Below are 26227 nucleotides of genomic sequence, written 5' to 3' on the forward strand. Positions count from 1 at the left end.
AAAGAAGCGCTTGCACATAATATGAACCCTGAGTGATCGGCCATATCTCTCCCTGACAGAGACAATTTAACTACATTTCTTCACAATAGCATCCACACTTGCAGGACTGTAGGAGTCCATCAGTTCCCAATTCAAATAATGATTTTTGAAACTGAAAATGTTGGTCCATCCAAAAACACAACAGGCACAGACATAACATATCATATGAACTGCCAGGCAAGAGATACAAATATTTTTTTAACAAGTGAAAAATGCTTTAATCCCTTGAAACATGATTGAACTTCAAACAAAATTCAGCATTGCCTGTCTTCAGTGCTCAAAAAAATGCTGCGCTATCCTCTCCCCTCCAAACTCAAGGTGTGAAGTCGTAACATTTTTTGTATATATACACAGATATATACATAGACATATATATATGTACACACATATATTCATATATGTGTACATATGTGTGCTACATATATATACACACATAAAAGGAGCTCCTCTTAATAGAAACCTGCTTCTCAACTGAAGGATTTTTTTTTCTTCAGTCTCTAGTCCAGGTAAATTACATCTTTTTCTTTGTTTTCCAGTCTTCTTTGTTTCTTTATTTGTCTGTTGTTGGTTTTGTTTATCATCTTTTAAAAACAATCTGAAATTTCAGAACTTTGAAAAATTGTTCCAGGTATCACATTTGTAAGGACTTGAGTGCTGCAAATGGAAGTTAAATGCAATATAGGCTTCGTAGATTATTGGGTTTGATTAAAAAATAAACACTTCAGAGGAATGAGAAATAATTTCATTACCTTTCACAACTATTTCCAAGACTATTTTATTCTGAACACTTTATTCTGAAAATTCTGGCAAGGGATGTGTCAACAAGATAAATAATTTTCCAACTTCCTTCTAAACTGTCCAGTGAAAAACTCCATTGCCCAGAAGATGTCTGCATGACCTGGTCCATCGTGTGTAGCTGTTACAGAGCAGGTGTAGTGTTGCTTCAGACACTGGGACCAAAGACTGGATGGAGACTGACACTGGGATGGGACATCTCTACATCTGTCCAGGGTCTCACTCTGTCCACAGGTCCCACACATCTGATGCAACTATTACACCTTACCCACAGCTACATAGATAAATCTCACTGTTAATGAGACATTTTGTAAGGGCTATTGAAATTAAAGACATGTTGATTCTTCCACATAGTGGAAAAATATCTGGGTTAGAGTAAATCGTTTGCCAGCAACATTCTTGCTGTGGATGCGGGAGTTCCGTGCAAACCTTCTCTGATGGTGCTGCTGGGGCACCCCAAGGTAAGAGTTACCTCAAATTAATAGTCATCCCGTGGATGTCCTGTGCTGATCATTGGTCTTACGTGGCAGAAATTCTAAAGTGCCAATGAGTTAAGGCTGTTGAAGAACCACAAATTTGGCTACTACATCTGTTCAGTGGATTTCTGCTGATAGCAAAACCAAATGTGGAACTCGCTGGCAGCCAGCACTCATATGTTCTAACATCTGTTTTAACCTCAGTTTTAATGTTTGCAGCTAAAATGCTGCAATATGAAATAAAATGAGATAGTGATTCCTTTAATGTTTCTTTTAAAAGTTAAGGATGTTTAATTTTTTCACTTAGAGCCACTAGAAAAATCTTGATTGAAGTGAAACTTCAACAAAGAGAGGAAAAATATTAAACCTTCAAGTGAGTATTTTCTTCTGGTTTCAGACAAGTTCTGCTTCCATTGCACAGGAGTGACTAAGAGAACCCAAGTTTCTTTTTCCCTCAAACAAATTATCATCCTTATCTATGCTCTGAGAAAATAATTTTCTTTTAATTCAACAAAAAAGGCATATTCATCTTTTAAGCAATGACAGAGACACCTTTAAAACATAAATTTCAGCAAGCATCTGGAGAACTTATTTTTTGTAATCTGCATGACACAGTTTCTCTTGTTTCATAACAATATATTCACTTTGAATGGGGCTTTAGATGCTGTACATCTTGCAAAAGATAATGAAATAAACGAACTCTAAGTTGCCTACAAGGATAATGTGAAAATAAATGCCATAGTAGTGAAACCTGTTTTAAAACTTGGCCATTTATTACCCATCTCCAGTTATATTTATGCCATGATAGGCATGAAGACAAATTACTTATTGAGACTACACTGCAGTTGCCTGGTGTAGGGAAAGCAAAACAAGGAGCACATTTAAATGTTTTCAACAAGAAAAAGATGTACATTTGTTGTGTGACTCTGACTGAGTTTGGTTATTTTTTCTTCCTAGCTTCTCATGTGTCTTCTTGCTGCAATTCTGGTGTAAGTGATGGTAGGCACTCACACAGTAACACAGTACTGGGTCCTTAAGAACTGAAAACCCTTTATACAATCAGTACAGAATCATAGAGGGTAAAAAAGAAAATAATCATGGTCTGAGCCATGACCATGTCCAAACTGGACAGACCGAATCCTCTGACCCACCACAGGTTGCCCATTTTAAGATTTATTGACACCTTCCCAGTAGAAGGTACCAAGAAATAAGTTGCTGATAGTGAGACTCAGCATCAGTGGGAAAACCACAGTCTCATTAGCTTTGCTGATACAAAGCCGAGTGGACATGAAGGTTTTGCCGTTTCTAAAGAAATGTCCTTTTCATGGAGTGTTCTCTTAAGCAGCATGGCCAGTGGAAATATAAATGAAGTGCCTAAAATGAGGACGGTGCCTCTAAGACTTTATGCCTGTTTGCCTGCTTTCTATCTGACCCTAAATTAGGCCTCAGAAGGTGTAGTATTTAACACAGTTGCAGGGTACAATGTACATTCTCAGAATCAGTAGAAAGTACTGGTTTGTGATTAAAGGGTGAAGTGGGGCATGATAAACACATGGAAAAGGAAAGCCTTCATAAGTGGTAGAGCACTCCAAAGAAATCACTAATTAGTATGCATTTGATGTGTACTATACCAATTTTAAGACTTTGCCTGGAATAAATTGCTACATTGGGTGTTGGAAGGAGTGATGAGATTAGCATTTACAAAGCGGGGCAATTTTCTGTCTTCTTGACTCTGTTAAATGGAGGAAATAACTTCCAAGACTGAAGCATCAATCATCCTCACAGCTGGAAACTGGGGATCCCCAGTGCTGGGATGAGTTAATCCATCAGTTAATGAGATCATAGTGGCACCATATGGCACGGGGCCACTTCACATGGGGGCAAGGACAGCACTGTTTACACAGGCACGTTGCTTTCTCAGGTACCTCCCCACCAGCAGACCCTTTTGTTTCAGAGGTTCAATTTACTTTGCGTGGCAAATTGACTGAATTGATCAGTTTAGAGCACATATTCTTAGGCTAATCCCCAGGGGAATCATGTCCTGCCCATACAGGAGGGACAAAATGATGATAGCAGTTGGTGAGTTTCTTGCTCTGTCCTGGAGGTTATTTTCTATGGATATAATGGAGGTTGATGAAAACTGCTGGTATGTGGATACGCTGCCTGTGTCAGCTTTAAGTGACAGAGGTAATGGAAGGACCAGCTTCCTTCAGTGAGGCCACTTGAGATGTCCCAGCCCAGCTGCTGTCGCTAATTGTCCCCAGGGGAGGAAACCACACGAAGGTCAGTACCACCAGTTTGAATGCCGCCTAGCACTTCTTTCAAATCCTGAACATCAAATCATAGGCCAGCAAACAAACAAACAAACAAAAATCAATATAATTAAAGTAACACAAGCAGAGCAATTTAGTACAAGGCACAAGTAGGTCGTGTCTCTGAATCAGACAAGGGCTCACCCAGCTGTGCACAGCCATTGCAAAATATGTAACTTTCCAGCTTTAACCTTGAAATTCACAAATTTTGCAAGTAAGTATGAAGATATCACTTCAAAATATGGGAATTAGTTTTTAGCTTAAGTAATAAAACTGATATCAGTCTGCAAATATATGAAGCATCCCATTTAATATTTTCTTTTTAATCAAACTTCTTTATAACTGCTGCCTTTCTGATTAGTTTCGAGCAGAAGTGATAGATTCTTCTTTCACTTTACAAAAGCCCCATCTCTTTTTTAGTAAGCATGATAAATAACATATTTCAAAATGTCAAAATCATACATATTTGGAAACTGTGATACAGCCTTAAGTACAATTTCTCAAAGGTGGGATTGATGCACTGATAAAATACAAAACCACATTTGTTAGAGGGTTTCCCTGTCTTGTTTCCACAGTAAAATTTTAGTGTAGGTTGTAGGGATTTTTCTTAACTTGCTGTTTATTTCAGACCTTTTGAAACATGTGGACTGGACTTGATGGATAAGCATGACCTAGTATATATATAAAAAATATTCTCTCTGAGGTATACTTCAAACCTGAACGGAAAGACCTAACTCACGGAAAACTGGCTTGTGAATGTAATTGTTTTGGAGCTATTATGTTCATTTTATATTATGTAGCTTTTGGATATTCATCTCAGCATGCAGAACTCATTATTCTGACAACCAAACCACTGTAAAAAGTAAAAGTCCCTTTCCCTCCCTGTTTCTTTCCCTTTCCCTTCCCCTTCCCTTTCCCCTTATCTCTTCTCTTCCTCTTATCTCTTCTCTTTCCTATTATCCCTTCCCTTCCCTTCCCTTCCCTTCCCTTCCCTTCCCTTCCCTTCCCTTCCCTTCCCTTCCCTTCCCTTCCCTTCCCTTCCCTTCCCTTCCCTTCCCTTCCCTTCCCCTTCCCCTTCCCCTTCCCCTTCCCCTTCCCCTTCCCCTTCCCCTTCCCCTTCCCCTTCCCCTTCCCCTTCCCCTTCCCCTTCCCCTTCCCCTTCCCCTTCCCCTTCCCCTTCCTTTCCCCTTTCCCAAAACTGACTAATTTTAACAAAGAAGTGCTAGAAGGAGACATTCAGGCTCTCAGAAGCTTTTGACTGAATTATCCCAAACTTCAAAAAAACTTCATCTTGTCTCCTTTCAGCAGTAACTGAGAGGTGAGCTACTGCTCAGAAAACTCAGTTGAATTATAAAGCATTATAAAGCAAATGGCAAAGGAGGAAGCAATAAAGCAGGGCATCCTGCTTCCTTGGCGTTATATAAAAGATGTTATTTGTTTCAAGATGCAGAGCAGATGAAGGCACAGTGGATGAGCTCAGTTCATCCAGCAAAAGAGCATGTCTTCACCTGCACTTTACTTTCCCAGACAGTAGGATTTTGCATGAAAAATACATGTAGGAAATTGTAAATAAATGAATGTATGTCCCTTTTCTGCCCCTGCTGTCTTTAAAGAAAAGAACCTCAAAATTACATTTTTAAGACTAACTTGATTTTAGGCACAAAAGAAGTAGAAAAGATTACCTGCATCTTAGTGATTATGCTTTTTAATCCCATAATAGATTAGGTCACACATAGTGTAGCATTAACTGCAACAAAAAATTCTGATTGCAGGGTATGACTTTATGTTTAAATGAATGATGGAACTTTTGGAGGGAAAGAGAAAAGAGAGAGATTTGTATATATTAGTATTGGGAGTGGATCTGCTTTCAAAATGACAGGCTTTTCCATTCACATTTAAAGAAAATAAGGTTGATATATGAACCCTTCAAAATTCCTAAAGTTGTAAACTCTAGCCTTTTCATTAACAAAATCAAAATCCAGTGTCCCAAAAATAAAGCATCACAGTAACATGTTTATAACAGATATTGTATTGCATACAGGAAGTATATAAAAAGATAGGTTCATTTAAAACAAGCTTAATTTCAAAGCAAATATTTTGCAGTTGCAAACCTCTCAAAAATTTGCTTTCTAATGGAAATATGGACTCATTTTTATACGGAAAGCATTTAAAATCACCGCTAAAACGAAATAAGATGTACTTTGCAATTACCCTTTGTTTCTGGAGGCTGTTGTGGTTTGAAAATTTATGGTGTCATCAGTGGGGAAGGACAATGCCTGGTGCATTGATGGGCATCTTGTTCTTCCTTGACCGAGATTCAGCAGGGGAGGGTGTGCAAGGGGGAGGGTAAAGCTGCTTCACGTGGTTGCCCTCGACCCCTTAGTGCTCCCTACAATACTGCTGTTAACAAATGCTCCAAATAAAAGTATTTAAGGCAGCTCTCTGCACTGCCCCAGCTTGCTGAGTTGCACAGCACATACCATAAGCAAGAGAACAAGGTATTTCTAAGCTCCAGGAGTACTTCTGAGTGCACTCCACACAGCAGGGTAATAGTGGTCAGTGATGCCTTCAGCTCAAATAAAAAGGTGGTACCAGTTATAAATACTTAAATCCAAGGGATTCCATATTCTGTGTTGTTGGTGTCGATTTTTTTTGCCTTTCCTTTTCTTTTTTTGTGTTTTGTTTGTTTATTTGTTTGTTTTTGGGGTTTTGTTTGTGTTTTGTTGTTGTTTTTATTTGTTTGTTTGTTTGTTTGTTTGTTTTTTAATGACTTCCAATATTACCAAGCACAGCAAAATGGCAGGATATTTGGAAACTGTGACACAGCCTTAAACACACTCATCACTGCTTGTTTGTGAATTCCCACCAGACCTGTCTTCTCTCTGGGCAATCCGCAGAGAAGATGCCTGAGGTCACTAGTGCCTTCAAACCCTGTGGGGACAGAAGGGTTCTTTGTGGATCTTTGGCAGAATAATGGTGGCACGGAACTGTAGTTGTGGTTAAAACTTTATTTTCTTAACAGATTGTTATTAGTAGTACAGCACAGAATTTATTATTAGAATGGCACAGAGTTTCTACAAGCAGAATCAATGTAGCAAGACTTACAAGTAACAAAATATAGAGTTTATAATAAAACTGATCTTACGTGCAGAGCTCTGTGCTTCTCCACTTCCCTCCCCTGTGCTGGTGCCATCACCACCACCGGGCCAGACAGTACTTGAGACCTTCCAGGAGAGGAAGAAGAAATCTGTGTGGTTTATTTACTTCGTGCACAGGCCCTTCAGGGCCTGACAATGAGGTGATGTGAATTAATCCATGACTTGCTCGGTCACAGAGAATGGCCATTTGCCTCATGAGGTGGGATTAATTGTGCCAACCACATTACCAGGGTTGGGAGCAGGGGTACCAGTCACAACTAGCTGCCAGAGCTGGTCCTTCAACTCATGCAGCTGAGGTCAGCTTGGAAACTGAGGTCCCAGAGACTCCCTATGTGTCCTTCTTTGTCATCCAATCCTACCTGGAGCTCCTATCAGAACTAGGCTGTACAGACATTAAATACCGTGCATGTTTTCCTTCAAGGAACATAAAGGACTCATCTATACTTTTCATCCTCAAAACCAAGCAGAAACATCAGGTGCATGCTGCTCTGGGCTCCAATGACCAAACACCATCAGCTGGTCCAGTTTTATCCCCATTGCATCTTCCCTCTCTTCAGGAAGATTATGAAACCACAGCAACTCCTCATCAACAGCATCTCCTGCTCATTTCTGCAGCTTCTGGCACACAGGGCAGGACCTTGGGAAGGAGCTCCAGACCAGAGCTTGGAATTTCCCACCTGAATTTGGGTAGCCAGCTTAACTGAACCTGAAAGACTGAGACTGGATACTGAGAGAGTTTAGCTTCAAGAAAGAAATGACAGGATTGTCTCAAGGCACAGTGAACTCTTGAATTGACATTCCTGAAAGTTCCAATAATTTCTTGCTTTATTAATGTCCTTACCTGAAAACAAGCTTGCACACAGTGCCTGACCTTACATTTCACCGCTTCGTAAGGTCCACAATATCGACAATAGAAAGGAACAAATGGAGCAGCAAACTTCGATTGGTTTTCGATCTGTCTTCAGAAGGCATCTGAATGCTGGTTTCCTGTTTTGACTGAGTATGTTCTTTGATTGTATAATAAAGGCAAAATGTGACCATCTTTTGGCTTGTACAGATAAAAAATCACAATTATTAGGACTAGAGAAGATCTCAAATATCTCTTCCGATATCTGAAATATATGTCCTGTACAAAGAATGGAAAAATATGGATGTTTCTTCTTCTTCATTTGCTGACTATAATTTCCCTTAAAGAAAAGAGCTTCTTTGCAAGAATTGGCAGAATCAGCTTCACAACTAACTACACTGCTGGAAATTCAAACTCCTGGCTCCAGTGTTTTGGGGATTTATGTCTGAATATTGAGTGCAGGTCTAATAATGGTGCTAACTGAGGACATTTTGCTGCTGGTCATGATTGTGCGCACCTTCCCCACACATAAATTGATGATCCAGGTAAGAAAGTTGCTTCTGCAGTGGGGTCAGACCCACTTCTCCTTGTGGAAACATGGAAAACAGAACACATCGCACCATCCTGTTAGGCTGAAAGGCACCATCCAGTTTGCACAGTACACAGCAACAAGTGACCTGTTAAATGATGACAAATCCTTTAGCTCCTGGCTTTAGACCTCTGACCTCTTGACTCTCTGCCTGTATCCAGGGAGCTGTCTAGAGAGAAGAATGCAATAAACAGCTTGTAATCTAGTGTTCTCAAAAGAAATTACATCAAAACCAGCTGTTATGCCACTAGTCATTAAAGACTGACAATGTCAACTAAAATAGGGCCTTTATATTGCATAGGATTTTGCAATTGCTGAAGGTCCAGCACAGCTGTCCCTGCCCCCTTTTAGGGAAACACCAGTAAATGTTATTCCAAGTAAACATGTCCCATCTTCCTTTAAACTGTGAGTAAGATGTGTTTGATTGCAGTCTCTTCTTTCACATTTTAATTGACTACATCAGGCTGTGTTTCTCAGCTCCGAGGTTTACAATGTGTTCCCAAGTTCAGAGCAGAGGGGTGGCTGAGCACGTAGTTTCTGCATTTGTAGTTGACTCTGGCTAATATTTATACTCTGTTTTGATTATAATTTAGAGTTTCTCTGTTTTTCTTTTGGAAACTTTACATACAGGTACATGGGATTTATGATGAAATGCAGTCTTCATTTGCCTCTCTGGTTTTAGTGCTGGCACCTGAAATTATTTGAGGCATAAGTTAAAACAGACTGTGCCAGACAATGGGTGTCAAAATTTCACCATGAGATGTTTGAAATACAGATTTCATCTTTCTGTTCATCCATGCATGCACCCAAAATGGCAAAGCAGAAAACATCACTGGGGAGAAAACCAGAAATTGTGGTGTTGGAGAAGCTCACAGAGGAAGGCATGTTGCCTCTTAGAGTCCTTCAAACCCTAAGCAATTGTCTACCACATACTTGAACAAGAGTATAGACGAAAAGAAGAATGGCTCGGAAGGAGGATCAAACCTTTATCACAATCTGACCCTTCCTCATCTGAATGTATTTCTTCAAATCTCCACTTGAGGCCTTTCCTTTTATATAAACTCTATACTATAACCTAAAGGAAAAACTGATAGTACCCAAGCTTAGGATACAGCAACATGCCCAGAAGAGCTTGTTCTGGAAAAACAGCCACATGCCTCTTGATGTTAGTTATAATATAGAATTCAACAGACAACCAACCACTATTGGATCCTCCAACCAGAGAGTACATCTAGTTTTGGGAGGATGTCAGCCTACACCCAAAGGGAGACTCCTGATCACTAGGAATGATGGGTGAAACACCTTTTCCTCCAAACTAGGCCACTACATTTATAGAAATGATCAAGTGAGCAAGGAAGAGACAGCTCGATGGCTCTATGAACCTGTCTGAGGGGTCACTGCTTCAGAAGAGGAAAGCCCTGGGACCCGGCTCCTTGTGGTCCTGACCTGTGTCCCATGCAGCCCCACTCATTGTCCTACGGCCAGAGCCCTGCTATGTCTCACCTGACAGTAACCTATCTTCTTGTCTCTTTTCTTCTCAGCCCCGAGGATCTTGCTTTCCAGCCCTTTGCTAAGGGTCTCCTGTGGAAAGGATCCAGGGCAATGTCTTCTAAATAAAAAAGTGTTTAAACTCCGGTTCCTGTTATTGCTTCTCCTATTTCCTCTCCTTAAAATTGTCTGAAACCAGATCCCCTGTCGTCACTATTTTCTCTTTTTATTCCCTCAGTAGTCTAACTAGGTGCTGACACTTAATTGAAGTTCACTCTGTTTCATGTGCTGCCTCGGGAACATCTAGTTTGGAGGAATGGATCACCTCTGAGCCTATGCACAAAAATTTAGGAAAAGTGATGTGCCTGGTGTGTGCTGGATCTTGAAATAAATACAAAAAAAATGGACGAGAGAGCAGAATTACATTTTGGCATTTCAAAAGTGCAGTTCCTTAGAGTATTTTTTACAGACCTTAATAGAAACAAAGTGGTTGATGTACCTAAAATGTAAAATGTATTTCTTTACACTTCAAAATCCATCAGACATGGGACCCAACTGAGCTGTCTTCAAGAAGCACTCATATTTTTATTCTGCTCTATATTTAAGATGACAACTCACTTGGTACATGCATATATAGACTAAAATTCTCTGGTTTTGCCTGTTCATTTTAATGATCTGCAAGAAGAAAGCAAAGAGTCATTCTTCCCATTACAAGGAAGGACACCTACTGAAAACTCTCTTGGGAAAATTGTTGTAAAGTTCCTTTGATTTTGAAACACTTTCCTATTTGCATTGATCTTGACCTTCAGTATACTTACTTTGTAAGAAAATGGAAGACAATCTTAGCTTCTTTAAGTATAAAGGAAAGAGAATTGGCTATACGTGCTAGAAGTAGTGTGGCTGTTGCTGGTTTTGAACATGACATCCTACGCAGTGGAGCAGCAGGAAGGGAAGTTGATGTAGTACATGTCAACATACACATAGAGGAGCACAAAATGACAATTCCTTTTAATTTCAGAGAAACATGAAGAGCAAAAAGATTGTTGTCCTGAGGCTTGCCTTTCTCTAGCTTTACATTTGTATGATTCTTCTCCTTTTTATTTATTTATTTATTTATTTTTAATAGAAAAAAGACTGAGAAATATATTTTGGAGGAGCATATGTGTGTGTCTGCCGGTAGATTACACAGCAGTGCTATTTTATTTATTGTTTTTAGTCTCCACTCTCATATATGTTGCTTCCAACTTGCTTAAAAATTCTCACAGTCAGATTTCAGAGTCCAGATACCTTTTGAAAACTAACCAGACAAAAGATGAAGCAGGTCAGACCTGGTTCCTCCCTCCAAAACATTGTGATGGCCTGCAATACCATGCTGGGCTTGGAGCTGAAGCTGGAAAACAAAACATTTTCAGCCTGGTAAAAGGATGCCATGTTCAAGGACTGCTTTGGAGAAATGCTCCTGTTTCATATCTGCATCATGGAAGGGACCTCAGCTGATCCAAAGAGAGGAAAAGTTAAAAAAAGAGGTGCTGTCACCTTCTCACTGCAAGGAGATGCTGTTGGAGGTACTCCCTACATCAGGCTGGGGGGCTAGGTCAAATGTGGGTGTTGGTCTGTCCAGGAGCCTACACCCTCCCTTCCTTCTTACCAAAAGAGAGCAAAAAGTGATGAAAAGGGGCTTTGATACAGCTTCATCAGTCAGCACACTGTGGGGCATGTGGCTGTCCCCAGCAGGTGGGGGTCCTCATACCCTGAGATGATCTTGTTTTAGTCCCTTTAGTGCTGAGCTAATGCCTTTTCACAGAATCATAGAATGTCCTGAGTTGGAAGGGACCCACAAGGATAATTGAGTCCAGCTCCTGTCCCTGCACAGGACAACCCCACAGTTCACACCGTGTGTCTGAGGACGTTGTCCAGTCTCTTCTTGAACACTGTCAGGTTGTGGCCGTGACACCTCCCTGGGGAGCTTGTTCCAGTGTCCAGCACCCTCTGGGTGAAGAACCTTTTCCTAATGTCCAACCTAAACTTCCCCTGGCACATCTTTCTGCCATTTCCTTGGGTTCTGTTACTGATCATCAGAGAGAAGAGCTCAGCCTTGCCCCTCCTGCTCCTGCTGAGGAACCTGCAGCCCCACGAGCTCTGCCCTCAGTCTCCTCTTCTCCAGCTGAACAAACCCAGTGACTTCAGCCACTCCTCATATGGCTTCCCCTCCAAACCCTTCACCAACTTTGTAACCACCTCCGGACACTCTCCAGTAGCTTTATCTCCTTTTTATCCCATGCCCCCAGCCCTGCACACAGTGAACGCTCCAAGTGAGGCTGCACCAGTGCAGAGCAGAGCGGGACAATCCCCTCCCTGCCCGGCTGGCAATGCTGTGATGGATGCACCAGGACACAGATCCCCCTTGGCTCCAGGGACACTGTTGGCTCATGTTCAACTTGCCATCAACAAGGACCCCAAGATCCCTCTCTGCAGATCTGCTCTCCAGCATCTCGTCCCCCAGTCTGTCTGTACAGCCAGGGTTGCTGTGTCCCAGGTGCAAAATCCGGCACTTGCCGTTGTTGAACCTCACGTAGTTGGTGATTGTTCAGTTATCCAATTTGTCCAGATCCCTCTGCAGGGCCTCTCTGCCCTTTAGAGTGTTGACAGCTCCTCTTAATTTTTGTGTCAACGGAGATGACACGTTTTTTTTGTCTTCCCAATTTTTTGCCAGTTAAACTAAACCTCCCTGTTTCTGACCAACCCCATCTGGTTGAAGATGTACATACTCATGGCAGGTAGCCTGGACTAGATGAGCTTTGAAGGCTCCTTCCAACCCAAACTATTAATATTCTATGATTCTATGACAATTCTATGATTCTGTGATTCTGCGATTTTATGATTTGGAGACAGGCTGTACAAAATGCTGCATGTGATTCAGTAAGCTGCATACTTCTTTGGGTGTCGCATAAACCATGGACATATGTGGACATCTGTGCAGGTTTTGACAAGGCACAGAGAGGAATTTAGGGAACAACACTACTGGTAAAGCTCACATCCTGAATTAGACTTCTCTTCACACCTGTTTGTGGCTGGAGGGAACACATATGAAGTGGGGACTTACCACAGTGTGAAAAATAATCCCTTTTCTTTTGGAGGCTGGTGCAGATCTCAGTGCAGAGGTGCACGGCATCCTCTCTGGGAAATGATGTGTACCGATAGGAGTCCATCCCCTCCAAACACTGTCACCAGCTCTCCTGCCCCTGGATGTCACAGCTGTGGGATCCTGATGAGAAGCAATGTGATCGTGAAGGGCTATTGGTCTTCTGCAGCTGAAGAGGCCTGTTAATACTATAGTAGTACTGAAGTAATCATTCCTTCAGCTCTTTTTGGCCAAGGATCTGTTAATTTAAAAAATACGCTTAAAACTATGAAAGCCAGAATTTTCCAGTGGCCTAGTTGAGGATGCACTAGGTAGAGAATATTCTTCCAAAGATTCTTAATGGCTCAGAGTCCTTTGTTTTTTCAAAGCAATGCTGGCACTTATTTTTATTTTTTCTTTACTTTGTTAAATCACCTCTGTGATTTCCCTAAATAGTCCCTGATGCTCTAAACAAAGTACTCCCAGCACCACTTCTCCTCCTCCTGGGTAATTTAGCTTTCAGAGGGGGATTAACAAGTCACCAGTCGATGGATGTCTCGTGTGCTTAGCTAAACATTAGCAAATACAATTGCTGAGAGAATACTGAAGTAATCTATACGAGAAAATTCAACTCCTGGGAAAATACTCCTACTCCCTCACATATTTTGCGCAAGTTTTCTGTGCTCTGAACTGGATCAATATTTGTATAACTAGAAAATACACTTTGTGCAAGGAAAAATGTAATTTTATAAATGCAGAATTGGAGGAATCAAAATTTACACTCTTCTCTGTAACTACCTTTGCCTATTTAATACAGTGCACTTGTAAACTGTACAGATAAATACAAATATAAACCAGCCAACCTTTTCTGGAAATGTACTGAATCAACTGCTATATATATATTAAGGCTCCCTTAAGCTACTTCTCATACCTGTAAGGCCTGTAAAGGCACTTTAAAACGTGTGGAAATGTCATTTAGTCCCAAATTAGGGACCTCTGCCCTCCATAAAGTGTAAAATAGCCTTAGCAAAAATGCCGGTTAAGTTCACTCTCTTTAACAGAAAGAATCTGTATGAGACCGCAAAATTATATCTTTTGTAGTTCTGCAGTGAGCTGAATTTTCATTTTAGACTATTCTCTTAGTAATAGGAATAATCTTTACATTTTTGTCAGTATCTCAGTTGTATAGCATGGGCCCTGGACAGTTTTTTCTACCATTATTTATTTGTGAAAGGCAAGCTTGACCCTCTATTTCTCTCTAAAGGATTATTTTATAGACTGCAATGTATGTTTTAGAGACTGATATAGAAACTGACAGCCTTCTGGATGTGGGCACCTTTGTCTGAGTGACTTGTAAACTACTGCAACTAAATGAGAGTTTACCAGCATGTAAAGTCATTAGAAATGCACAGCTGAGTGACTGGGCATATTGGAATGACATATTTGATCTCATTTGCTGTTTATTTTATATGTTTAGGTTTATCAGTCAAATCCCACAAGCTGAGGACAAAATATAGAGATAGTTGTTGATATCCACCTGCAGTCCTCTGTTCAATACGGCATATAATATGGTATAGATATCATTTCACATAATATAGATTATAAAGCCATACCTCAGCTGTTACGACCTGTGTGGTTCTTTTAGCAAACTGCCTCAGAAGGCAAAGGAAGACAGCTATAGTATGAGGTACTTATATACGCACATATCTGTAGATAATCTGTATGTATCTGCCATGAACATAAATGCTTCTCATTTAAAAAGTGCTTATCAGCCACATGAAATAAATATACCTCATATAAGCAAAGAAAAATCTGCCTACAGATTTCATACATACATTTGTAAACATATGCATCTAAAAATCTAGAGATATTTTACATATGATTATATTTACAGATCAATCATATGTATTTACCATGTGAAATGTATGTACTTTGCATGGAAAAACAATAAAAACATACGCAAATATGCGTCTGATACCCAAGACCGAAGTTTATAAACATATATATGCAAATGCAAATGTGATATGTCACTTTTATATAGCAGAACTAATTCTTTGCTCCCACATGTTAGCCTTGAACTTCTATAATTTTACTGAAAGGAAATTTATTGCAACAGATTTACTCTGGCACATAAAGCTTCAGACTCCAGATCTGCAAATTCAGTATCTAACAGGCTTCATTCTTGAGATAACAGGTTTGGAAAAAACAGGCAATTTCTGCTGCCTTTCTTCCTTATTTGATATTTTATATTGCCTCACAATGGCCTGTGCAACATACTCACAAAATAATCTCTATAACTTGGTAACTAAGTGATGGAATATCCAGGATCTTGTTAGAAGTCACTGCTGGACTAAAATTTCTTCCGTTTTTTTTTGGCTTAAGCTAAAATCTCACTAAATGACTCCTGTAGAAGTATAATAGAAGATGAGCTAGGTCTGAAGAACAATTTCTGTGTAGCCTTAAAGGAAAGGAGGAGAACCTACCAGCCAAATAAAAACCATTTTGTTTATACTCTGTGTGACTTCAGTTCACAATTTTCATAAATCATTCCAGTTCTCACGAACTCTTTTCAGCTTCTTCTTCAACCTGTAGTTCATAAACTACCTACTAAGGAAACTACTTTTTCATGATTAATTTAATCCAATCTTCATATGAACTTCCCAAAGAAAACGTAAATTATTTAAAACCTTGTTTCATGTAACCTTCATTTTATTCATCACAAAAATAATTTCCACTTACTTAACACAAACAGTTATTCTCAACTGTAGAAATATTAGAAGTGGCAAGAAAATATGTTGTTTAGTTTTATTGATGTAAAAATAAAGAAGAATTTTTTACAAATATTTTTTTCAGAAATGTGAGTACATTTCTTTAGCATTTCCCTTCTGTTTTGACAGCTCATTGAAAACTATCACAACTTTTTATGTATGGTAATACTGCCCATTAATTAATAGCTTTCCTCTGCTCACAGTTTTGGCCAATTTGCAAGAGTTGTTAACACAACAGTTATAACCACCATCGTTCGTGTTTTGTCCGCATGTGCACTCTCCCTGGATATTAAATATTGTCTAAAGGGAAATGAATGTAGAGTCCTGAATAAAAAATTAATATAATTTAAATTTTGTCTCCAAAAAAACCCGCTTCTGGTTTATATTTCAATATTTCATTTGTTTGTTGGCAAAACATGGTGAAATATTGTTTTACATGGGTCAGTTAAGAACTTTGCTGGTTTTACATTTTTGAGTCTCAAGAAAGCTGTATACCTAGAAAGACTAGATAATTCTAAGTTTGTAGTGGTATCTAAGTTCGTAGTATCATCAATATTGTCTCATTAATTTCCCCTCCAGGTCAGGATCTGAGTCTTGCCTTTTGATTTATACTTAATTTATACTCTACGACAGGGATGGCATTTTGATTTACTTGAAGGAGTAAAACATTTCATTAGTTCACCACCCACAGTAATGAAAATACTGTTAATAATTTCTTTCTAACATGTTTTTGCCAAGTTATTTGTGGGGTGGATGCTCCCCCTTTATTTCTGAACAGCATTTCTTCAGGAGTTGGGAAGAACATATGGACAAATTGGAGGTAAAAAGTGGAAGTGAGACCTTAACAAAGGCAAATTCAGTAGACAGGAATTTATTTTAATGAAGTCAGTCTAAAATACGCAATTATCACATGACCTTCATAAATAATGGCTCAAAACTGTCATGAGACGAGGTCAATATACAAACTCAGTAATTTCAGTGTACTGAGGCAGAATTGTGTGTGTTTTTGCTTCTTGACTATGGCAAGCTCATTGAATTTTTTTACCTGTAAGCTGACAAATTACATTAATTGTAGAAGTGGTACAGCAATGATTCATTAATATAGGACATGGTCAAAGCTGGGAAAGGTAAAATGTCTTAACTTTATCATTCCCTCTCCAGCCAAGTTGTATGCTGGGGGGAGCTACTAAAGGAAATCGACTAAATGCTTAGAAGAGTCAGAAACTTTTTAAAAGTAATGCATACATGGATCAATTTATTGCAGCCCCAGGAATGTTCTCCTAAACATCATTGCTGAACAGCAGTTACACACCTCTTTTTCAGAATTGAGAAAGTATGTGTAGAACAAAATGAAACACATATTTGAAGACTTTGTCATAAAATATGACTAGCCCCTTGACTCTTTGTAAAATAATCTGTCATTCCCTTTGGCTAATTCAAAAGGTAAGACCATAAATAGAAACAAATCCTGTGACCATGAGCAAGTCCCTACTCTGCCTACATAGTTAAATCTGTGTGGTATATCTACTGCAGAATATTTTGATTTCAAGAAAATAAACATCTCTGTGGGTAACATTTTTCAGTAAGTTTACCATGTTCTGGAATAATTATCATGGCTTTGAACGAAACAATTACCCCAAAGCAAAGTTTAATCCCAAGTAGATAGCTCCCATGTAATAATAATTAAATTGTAGTTTTACGAAGGAGACGCAGCTCGATTTTTTTTCACGTAGACAAGATCTGAAAATGAAATTTTGATTTGTTAGGCTGTTCAAGAGGGACAGCAGCACTTCCCAACATCACAGCAGTATTCTAAAGATAAATATACTTGCAGACTGGGAGGTTTTGCAGTGGTAGGAACATCAGTGTCTAAAACTGTGACAGATAAGCAGATAAATAGTGTGTTAACTTCTGCTTCTTCGTCCAGACTACTGTTGCCATCATGTAATAGATTTGCTGCACAACATATTTTCAGTTAGGAATTTGTAGCCTCACTTATATTTGTCACCTGGTGACTGGAAGAAAGTCAGAAGCCAAGAGCAAAAGTTCCTATGGACTTCACTGGTGTTTTGGATTGACACCGTCCAAGCTTATTTTCAGGTAGAGAGTGTGAATTTCTAATGTAGAGAAGAACCTCTAAAGTGTTCTCTGAAAATGTGGAAGCGAAAAGTGTTGCATTTATTTCTAGAAAGTGTTTTAACAAAATGCCCATGGTTTCTTATTGCAGAACTCAGAAATTAAACTCCCCAGTTACACATATTCTGGAAAGACAAAAAAATGATTCCGTGCCAGTCAACTATGTCATTTAAGGTAATATATGAGGTAGCTTACAGGTTTAACTCATTTTTAGCCTAACATCAAGGACCTGGGAATTTTTTTACACTCGCTGCATGTTCTAATTTTTCAGTACCAACTAAATCGCCACTTGATTTGCAACCAGATTTGCAATCGAAGACCCAGCACTTGCCATTCCTGTTGGGAAACTGTAGGTGTTGCTGAAGCTGCACAGTTGCAGAAGGCAGGTGACCTAATCACACTGTAGGCGTATTGGTTAATACTTTCAACACCTTCTCGAACAATCTGTTCTTCCACTTCTCTATGAAGCTTAAAAATGCATTTGCATTTAATGCATCCCTCACCACTCAGGGTTTTTTATTAATACTTGGGTGTGGTGTGTTTTTTGGCATTCACAAAGTAGTTTTCCCAGAACACCCGCCTGTATGGATTTTAACTTGCAATGTAGGGAGCAGTTTGCAAGTTTCAGACTTCATTATAATTTAAATGAAAAAAAAAAAAATCAATCTTTTAAAAGCTGATTGTATTCCAGGCAATTTAGAGTACATGGAAGTGAGCGTCTTTATTATGCTTTAAAATAAAGTTGGTTAACAATGCACTCTAGACACTACTGGTAGTTTAGTCTTCAGTTTAACACTCTTGTTATCCCAGAGACCAATTCTCCAAGCACAATCTGTTTACAAGTCTTTTTGTCGTCGGAGTGTAAAGATCAGTGGCCTTTGACATGGCATGAGCTGCCGGATGAATCAAATGGGATTGAGCCACCAGGGTGAAGGACAAAGATCTGAGCTGGGCTGAAAACAACTTGGGGAGCCTGACGAGCACGAGAAGATTCCCAAAGGTCCCAAAGAGCTCAGGTTTTGCTTGACACTTGTTTGTTTTGTTTTGTTGATTATTTTCTTTTATTCCTGGATGCAAACACCATTCAGAACTTGATGTTGATATGTTCATACTCAAGACTCTCTACGTTGCACTATCAGTGTGTCACTCACTCTAAACATTTTCAGAATGGCCTAAAAATAGGTTTGTCAGTCATAACACTTAAGAAAATAGAAAACCTCCAACAGTCTGACATAGCCGAATATAAAGATTTACATTTCTTACCATGGGAGAGAACACAGAATGAAGTCTCATAAAAATACAGTGTTTTTTAGAGAGATCAAATGGAAGAAGGACTATAATTATCTCTGTACTGATGTTGTCTGTCTCATCAAAACAGCCTCAAACCACTCCTTTCCAAAGCATAATTTTCTGTGGTATAATGGTATAACTTATTTGTAACTTAGACAGGAATTATGTTGCAATATAAAGAAAAAAAAAAAAAGTTTTTGCTTGTCTTCTTTTTGCATTCGAAGTCGAATAAAATCCACGCTAAACTTTATTCTGCCAGTAAAAAAAAAAGGAAAATTAGAACAAAATAATTTAATGTGGAGTGTATACACAGTACACCTATACTTCTTCAAAGTATATCTGCCTTAGAAAAGCTTGTTAACAATGGTCCCTTTTTCAGTATTTAGGTTCTTCAGTCAAAGTTTGAGCATTTCAAGTCTGTTGGGGGGCTAATTTACAGAACAGCCTCCTCCTGTCTGTGCAGCGTTGGCCAAACCAACTTGCATGACTGTGAATGGTGAAGCCTGGTAGCTTGCCCATTTCTCTGAAAGTTCCTTCGTGTGGTACCAAAGCAACTGATGCTGATGATGGTGTGACTGCTATTCGTTTCTGGTTCACAATTATCGTCTTTAAATGAGCTTCCAACTTCTGTATCCTCTAAAATCACCACTGGTTTGTAACAAATAGATCAGATAAAGTCAGCTTTGTGCAAAGGGACTTAAGCTTCTTTATAATTCATCAGAGAGAAGTACTGATTGCTGAAGGGTGATCCTAAAACCTTATAACTGCAGCCTTGGGCAGTCTTATCTGCCCTGATAAATATTTCTTTTCGCTCACTAGACTATATTTCTTCATCAAAACACAAGAGGCTTGTTAAATATCTCCCTAAACATTGTATACTGGTTCCTCTTATGAAATTGAATGCACTCTGCCTGTCAGGAGTTTCAATGTGATGGAAGAAGCAGTGTAGCAGAAAGAAGAAAATGTGCTTTATTTTTCTTTTTCTTACCTCCTTTTCTCCCACTCTCCCAGAATGAGTTGTGTATATTTACGTGAGTTAAGTTTGTGGGAAATACCTCACTGGCTGCTTGTGGGAGAGGTCATTGATCTGGTCTTTCTGGCTGTTGGAGACCATAAAATTCCATGTTAGGGAGATCTGCTTACAGTGCTTGCACGTGCCCTTGCTCATCTCTTCGTTAAACAATGAGAAATCCTTTAACAGAAGTACTAGTCAGTAGTTATCTCATTTGCCGTAACGGTCACTGCACTGTGGCACATTGCAACAGAATATCATATAAAATCTTCTATCTTCAGTACTCCACTCTGTTTTGAATTATGCGCGTTTAAACATGTACTTCTATAGGAGAAACTTTGGCCAAACATAACTCATTAGCTCTTATGTGAATACATCGTTTCAAGACATGACAAAGGGACTTCATTTGCTCTGCAGCTGGTCCAGCTACAATTCAAAATACTTTAAATTTCACTTGTTATGGGGGCAGGCTGTCCTTTCTGTTGGAGTTTTTATATTTGTGCCTCTGTTGGGTTTTGGTTTTCTCATTTTGTTTATTTAGTTGGATTTTTTTAGTTGTTTTTTGTTGTTGTTATTGTTATTCATTTTTTCATATATTAAATAAATATTTGTCATGAGGTTGATGTCTTCTGATGCTATGAAGCTTTAAAGAGAAAAAACAGTCGAGGACAGAATACTTATCTTCATCAGATGAACTTCCTGCAACTGTGTAACTTTATCAGAAAGCTGGACAGAAGCAATCCAGTGAAACACCCTTCCGAGTCTGTAAAAATGATTTTTTTTCTTTGGAAAATTGATTTAGAAATATTTGATTGCACTACCCTTTTCTTCTTTTTAACATCCCAGTTTTACAATGTGTATCTGGGAGGCACATCACTGACAATGAGCACTGTTAGGCGGGCTTTGGCTAGAGGGTGTCCATAAGAACTATTAATAGAAAACTATTTTATTATCAAAGAGTGGCTACAGAAATGGACAAAAGCACATGTTCAATTCAACACAAAGTTCAAAATATAGCCTGATGATTTTTTTGACATTTTTATGTCTTTTTTAGCCTCCTTGATCTATTTAAGGCGAAACAGTGGTTTAAGAAAATAACAAGCAACTGATAATTTGAAGAGCTTTCAATGTTTTAGTGATTCCAAAGCCACTTCTACAAAGCGTTCTTGTCAAGCTTTGTGAGGCTGGTGTTTTGGTACATTAAATTAATATGCCAAAGAAACAGTTTGGTACATTGGTTTTCTGATAGTGCATCTTTTGGGAAGTGATAATGAGCAGGGCAGTATTTGGGAATTTTGCCTTCAGCTATCTCAAATATCTCAAATATTTAAAGAAAAAAAAAAAAACAAACCTCCTAAAAATTTAACAGGTGTCTCTTGATTCTTGAAGAAAGAGTTTCCACTCATGCTATCCATGTGTTTCTTCATGGCAGGATCAGAGTGCTGTACATACCACAATCTGCGCTGGTTTATTTTCTAAAACTAATTTCTCTCTTAATGTAAACTCATGTCCTAAGACACTTGCAGTAACCACAGCACAGCAGAGCTGATATTGTCTCTTAAAATACTTCATAACCCATTATTGCTTCTTCACTTCTAGCAGAACATTTTTTTTTTTTTTTAGTAAAACTTGTTACTTATTAGATTAATATGACTTTTGCATGCATGTGGACTAGTGCTCTGCAGCTTAGACACTTCTTCCTCAAGGTACCTCAAAGTTTTATCAGGTCAGGGTCATATTGATCCTTCCTGCTCTATATATTTATCTACTATATACTACCATATCTGTTATATACTTTACATACAATTTGTGCAGAAATTACAGTGTGATAATTACATGTACAAACTATACACTATTGCTCGAACAGGTCAGTAACAGTAGTTAAAAGGATAATTATGTAACTGTTGGTTGTTTAAAAGCATAAGTGAAATTATGAGCATGTGTCTGATTTACACATCATCTAAAAAAATAACAAAAGATCTGGAAATGCCTTATGGAAAAAAATAGAAAATACTCATAGCAGCATAATGCCTTCCAAGCAATTGTATAATGAAATATATTATTTCCAGTTCTCACAGAATGCATTTTCATGGTTATTATGACAAAACAATCTCCTTTAATATGCAGATTTAGGCTCAAAAAATGTTGTAAAAATACTACCATTATACTCAGCACTTTCACTTTTATCTGCTGGTCTTAACAACCAAAGCATTTTAGTTTATTTAATCCCATTAATCCTGAATTACCAATACAGCTAAGAAGGAATGAGATAGATTTTATTTTCCTAGATCAGTTTCAAATTATTGCGTTTATCTCTGCTCTTACGCTGAGGTATGCATACCCTGTGGTCAGAGACAGAGCCCTTCTTTATATTTTAGTTTTTCAAGATGCTACCAGTTGCAAAACTAATTTCTATGATGTGGGCATACTCTTCCTTCCCCCTTCCCTGATGTGAACTTGTTCTGATGATTTCCAAACTGGACGTTCATTCCATGCCATAATCTATCTCAAGTATTAACAAGTAAGCTTAAATAAAAATCAGGGCATTTAAATTATATCCATAGCCCCTTCTAAATTATTATAAAATATTGCATTATTATAAATTAAATTAATTAAATTATAAATTATTATAAAATCTTACATTACAAAACCAGAAGAAAGAGAGGAAGCAGAAGTGGAAGAAAGAGAACGAGAACGAGAGAGAGAACGAGAGAGAGAACGAGAAAGAGAAAGAGAACGAGAAAGAGAAAGAGAAAGAGAACGAGAAAGAGAAAGAGAAAGAGAAAGAGAAAGAGAAAGAGAAAGAGAAAGAGAAAGAGAAAGAGAAAGAGAAAGAGAAAGAGAAAGAGAAAGAGAAAGAGAAAGAGAAAGAGAAAGAGAAAGAGAAAGAGAAAGAGAAAGAGAAAGAGAAAGAGAAAGAGAAAGAAAGAGGAAGAAAGAGGAAGGAAGAGAGAAAAAGAGGAAGGAAGAGAGGAAGAGAGGAAGAAAGAAGGAAAGAAAGAAAGAGAGAGAGAGAGAAAGAGAGAAAGAGAGAAAGAGAGAAAGAGAGAAAGAGAGAAAGAGAGAAAGAAAGAAAGAAAGAAAGAAAGAAAGAAAGAAAGAAAAAGAAAGAAAGAAAGAAAGAAAGAAAGAAAGAAAGAAAGAAAGAAAGAAAGAAAGAAAGAAAGAAAGAAAGAAAGAAAGAAAGAAAGAAAGAAAGAAAGAAAGAAAGAAAGAGAGAAAAAGAAAACAAGGATCCAATACCTCTAGCAGTCTTTACTTATAAAAGAAGTATTTCAGCCTGTGTGCTTTGTTTTGTATTTACCAAAATTTGCTTTCCACTCTTATTATAGAATATTTGTACACTTGGAAATGAAAGAGTCAAAAAAGGAGAAATATCTCAGTGGAAATTTCTTTCTATACCTAGAACAGAGCCAAGAATAAGAAAATCTGTGATTTGTATTACAGAAAAAACCCAAAACAAAACAAAACAAAAACCCCAAACAACTAAAACAAAACAAAACCCACAAAACTTGAAAGGCAACAGTGGCTAAAGCTAAGTATTTCCAATAAAACAGTCTGGATAATTAAAATCCCAGAATCTCAGCTGAACTATGCATGGATTTCTCTGACTCATAAATCACTGGTTTTAGTGAATGCTAATAAACTGGCAGAGGATTTCCAAAGAAGGTCTACAACACAGAGTGTAATACTTGATTTGGTTTGAACCAGAACAGTATAGATCAGTTTGATTAAGTATAAGTAAATTTACACACAATTTTCATTAAAAAAAAAAAAAACACTAATCTGGGAAACAATCAGAGAATTAGAGTCTAGAATTAAAGACAATCAATACAATTATAAGAACGCTTTCATGAAAGGTGGAATTAATAAAAGTCTTGATTAGTTTTTTACATTATCACACATCTGGTCAAGAAAATAGTTTTGATATAGTAAATGTTATAATATGTGTGAATTTGTCCAAGACTTTGTGTTGCTTTTTGATTGTTTGTTTTTTTGAATAGGCACTAACTGAAACTGAGGGAGCTCCCCCTCTTTAGATTAAAATCTGACTCATCTTCCCTATTATGAGATCAATCGTTAAGGAGACATCAAAGATGGAAATTCCTACCTAATGAGATCCCCCATAGACAAGTTTTTGTTTCAAAAATATTCAGTATTTTTATTAACACCAGACTGTAGATTGCCGGCACTACAGAGAGCAGTATGCAGCTATGGCAGTGAATTATAGAAGAGCTATAGTTGAATAATGATGTTATAAGGTCATAATTAAGAGAATGTGTTTAAATAAAATCAAATGCAAACCAGAAAAGTTCCTACAAAATCCATCTGAGGACAGTGGGACAGACTTCAAGGTTTTCAAAGGTAGCACACACTCTATGTGAATTTGGGGCTAAGTAAAGTGGCAGAAGAACTAACAAGAGCCTTGACATGCAATAGAAGTTAAATGCTAGACTGGCCTTGCTCTGTCCTTGTCTTGGTGAGACTGGCATTGCAATACTCTGCCCAAACCCTGCTTGATCAGAGGGACGACATGTCCACTTGCAGCCCAGACACCGATGGTGCCATGGGCTGCTTCCTCAGCCCCATGAGCAGCAGGTTTTGGGGGGATCCTGCCCCTCTGCTCCGCTCTGGTGAGACCCCCCTGCAGTGCTGGTCCAGCTCTGGGTCCTCAGCACAGGACACACATGGACCTGTTGGAGAGGGGCCAGAGGAGCCACAAGAATGATCTGAGGCTGGAACAGCTCTGCTGGGAGGACAGGCTGAGAGAGTTGGAGTTTTCAGCTGGAGAAGAGAAGCTCCGAGGAGACCTTAGTGCAGATTTGCCATACTTAAAAGGGGCTTGTAAGAGAGATGGGGAGAGACTTTTTAGCAGGGCCTGTTGTGACAGGACAAGGGGTGGTGGTTTTAAACTAAAGGAGAGGAGATTTAGGCCAAACGTGAGGAAGAAATTTTTCACAAATTAAGTGGTGAGACACTGTCCCAAGTTGGCCAGAGAGGTGGTGGATGAACCATCCCTGGAGACATCCCAGGCCAGGCTGGACGGGGCTCTGAGCAACCTGAGCTGGTGAAGATGTCCCTGCTCATGGCAGGGGTGGCACTGGGGGAGCTTAGAAGGTCCCTGCAAACCCAAACTGTTCTATGATTCGATGAGGAAACCTGAAAATACGTCAACAAGAGAGTGACAAACAACGATTGAGGGGGCTGGGGAAAGAGCACACAGCGAGTGCCAGAGCCGTCCTTTTGCAGGCAGATGGGAACTTGCTGTGCTCACACCTCAAGCGGATCAACACAGTCAGCACAGACCCAGGAAGGCATCTCACAACAGGTACTGATGCAAATTTTGGCAGGCAGAGAGGCTCCGAGGGGCCTGTGACCACAATTTTTGGCATGTGCTGCCTCCCATTCTATGACATTTCCATGCTGGGAGCTGAGCAGCTGCTCCAGTTCCCTGCTGTCCTTCAACAGATAAGCTCAACTCAGGACTGACATGCTTTTCTTATGGGCTCAGGGTCATGCCAGGTCAAGAAGGAACTTTGTTCCAGCTCAGATTAGCAAAACCCACTGAGACATTTTGGCTTCTGCAGTGTGAAGTGACAACATCACCTAGGGAAGCTACTGAACGGGTGAATCTTGCTATTTCACCGAGTTTATCCAATTTTGTACTAACAGTTGCATTTACAGAGACTAAGGAATCTTAGCTGCTAACGGAAAATAATACAATGTTTGGCAGTTAGAGATGGGGAAGAAAGTCAGCACCTGTGAGCTCAACAGCCAGACACCCCGCAACCAGAGGCAACAGTCAAGATGCAGAGGCATTTAAAAAACAACTCAGGGCAGATCTAAGCTAGCTCTGCCTTGTGGGGGACTTGGAGCAGGTAATATCCACACGTCCCCTCCAGACTTCGTGGCTGTGTGACTCCAGATGAACAGGCCATAGACACTTCCTTGCCTCTATTATGTTAAAATCTGACACCCAATTTGTGCTGGTTCTTCAAGCCTGTCATCCCAGCAAGGAATGACAAGTATTTCTAAGTGCTTTTGAGACACCTAACTGGAAACCTTGACAGGCTGAGAAAGCTGGGGTTGATCAGCCTGGAGAAGAGAAGCTCCAGGGAGATCTATTGCAGCCTTTCTGGACTTAAAAAGAGATGGATCAGACTTTTCAGCAGGGCCTGTTGTGACAGAACAAAGG

At 39.1% G+C, this 26227-nt stretch overlaps 2 long non-coding RNA genes across 4 annotated transcripts in view; both read left to right on the plus strand.

Annotated features, from left to right (window-relative positions):
* Window positions 1–26227, plus strand: part of LOC110356824 (uncharacterized) — a 156043-nt gene that overhangs the window by 103139 nt on the left and 26677 nt on the right. The gene's annotated exons all lie outside the window — the stretch shown is intronic.
* On the plus strand, window positions 4776–14789 carry LOC135577330 (uncharacterized). The gene is made up of 2 exons (XR_010469073.1): window positions 4776–8172; window positions 8847–14789. It is a non-coding gene; the product is annotated as an uncharacterized LOC135577330 (long non-coding RNA).

The sequence above is a fragment of the Columba livia genome, chromosome Z, assembly GCF_036013475.1.
Source record: "Columba livia isolate bColLiv1 breed racing homer chromosome Z, bColLiv1.pat.W.v2, whole genome shotgun sequence".
NCBI lineage: Eukaryota > Metazoa > Chordata > Aves > Columbiformes > Columbidae > Columba > Columba livia.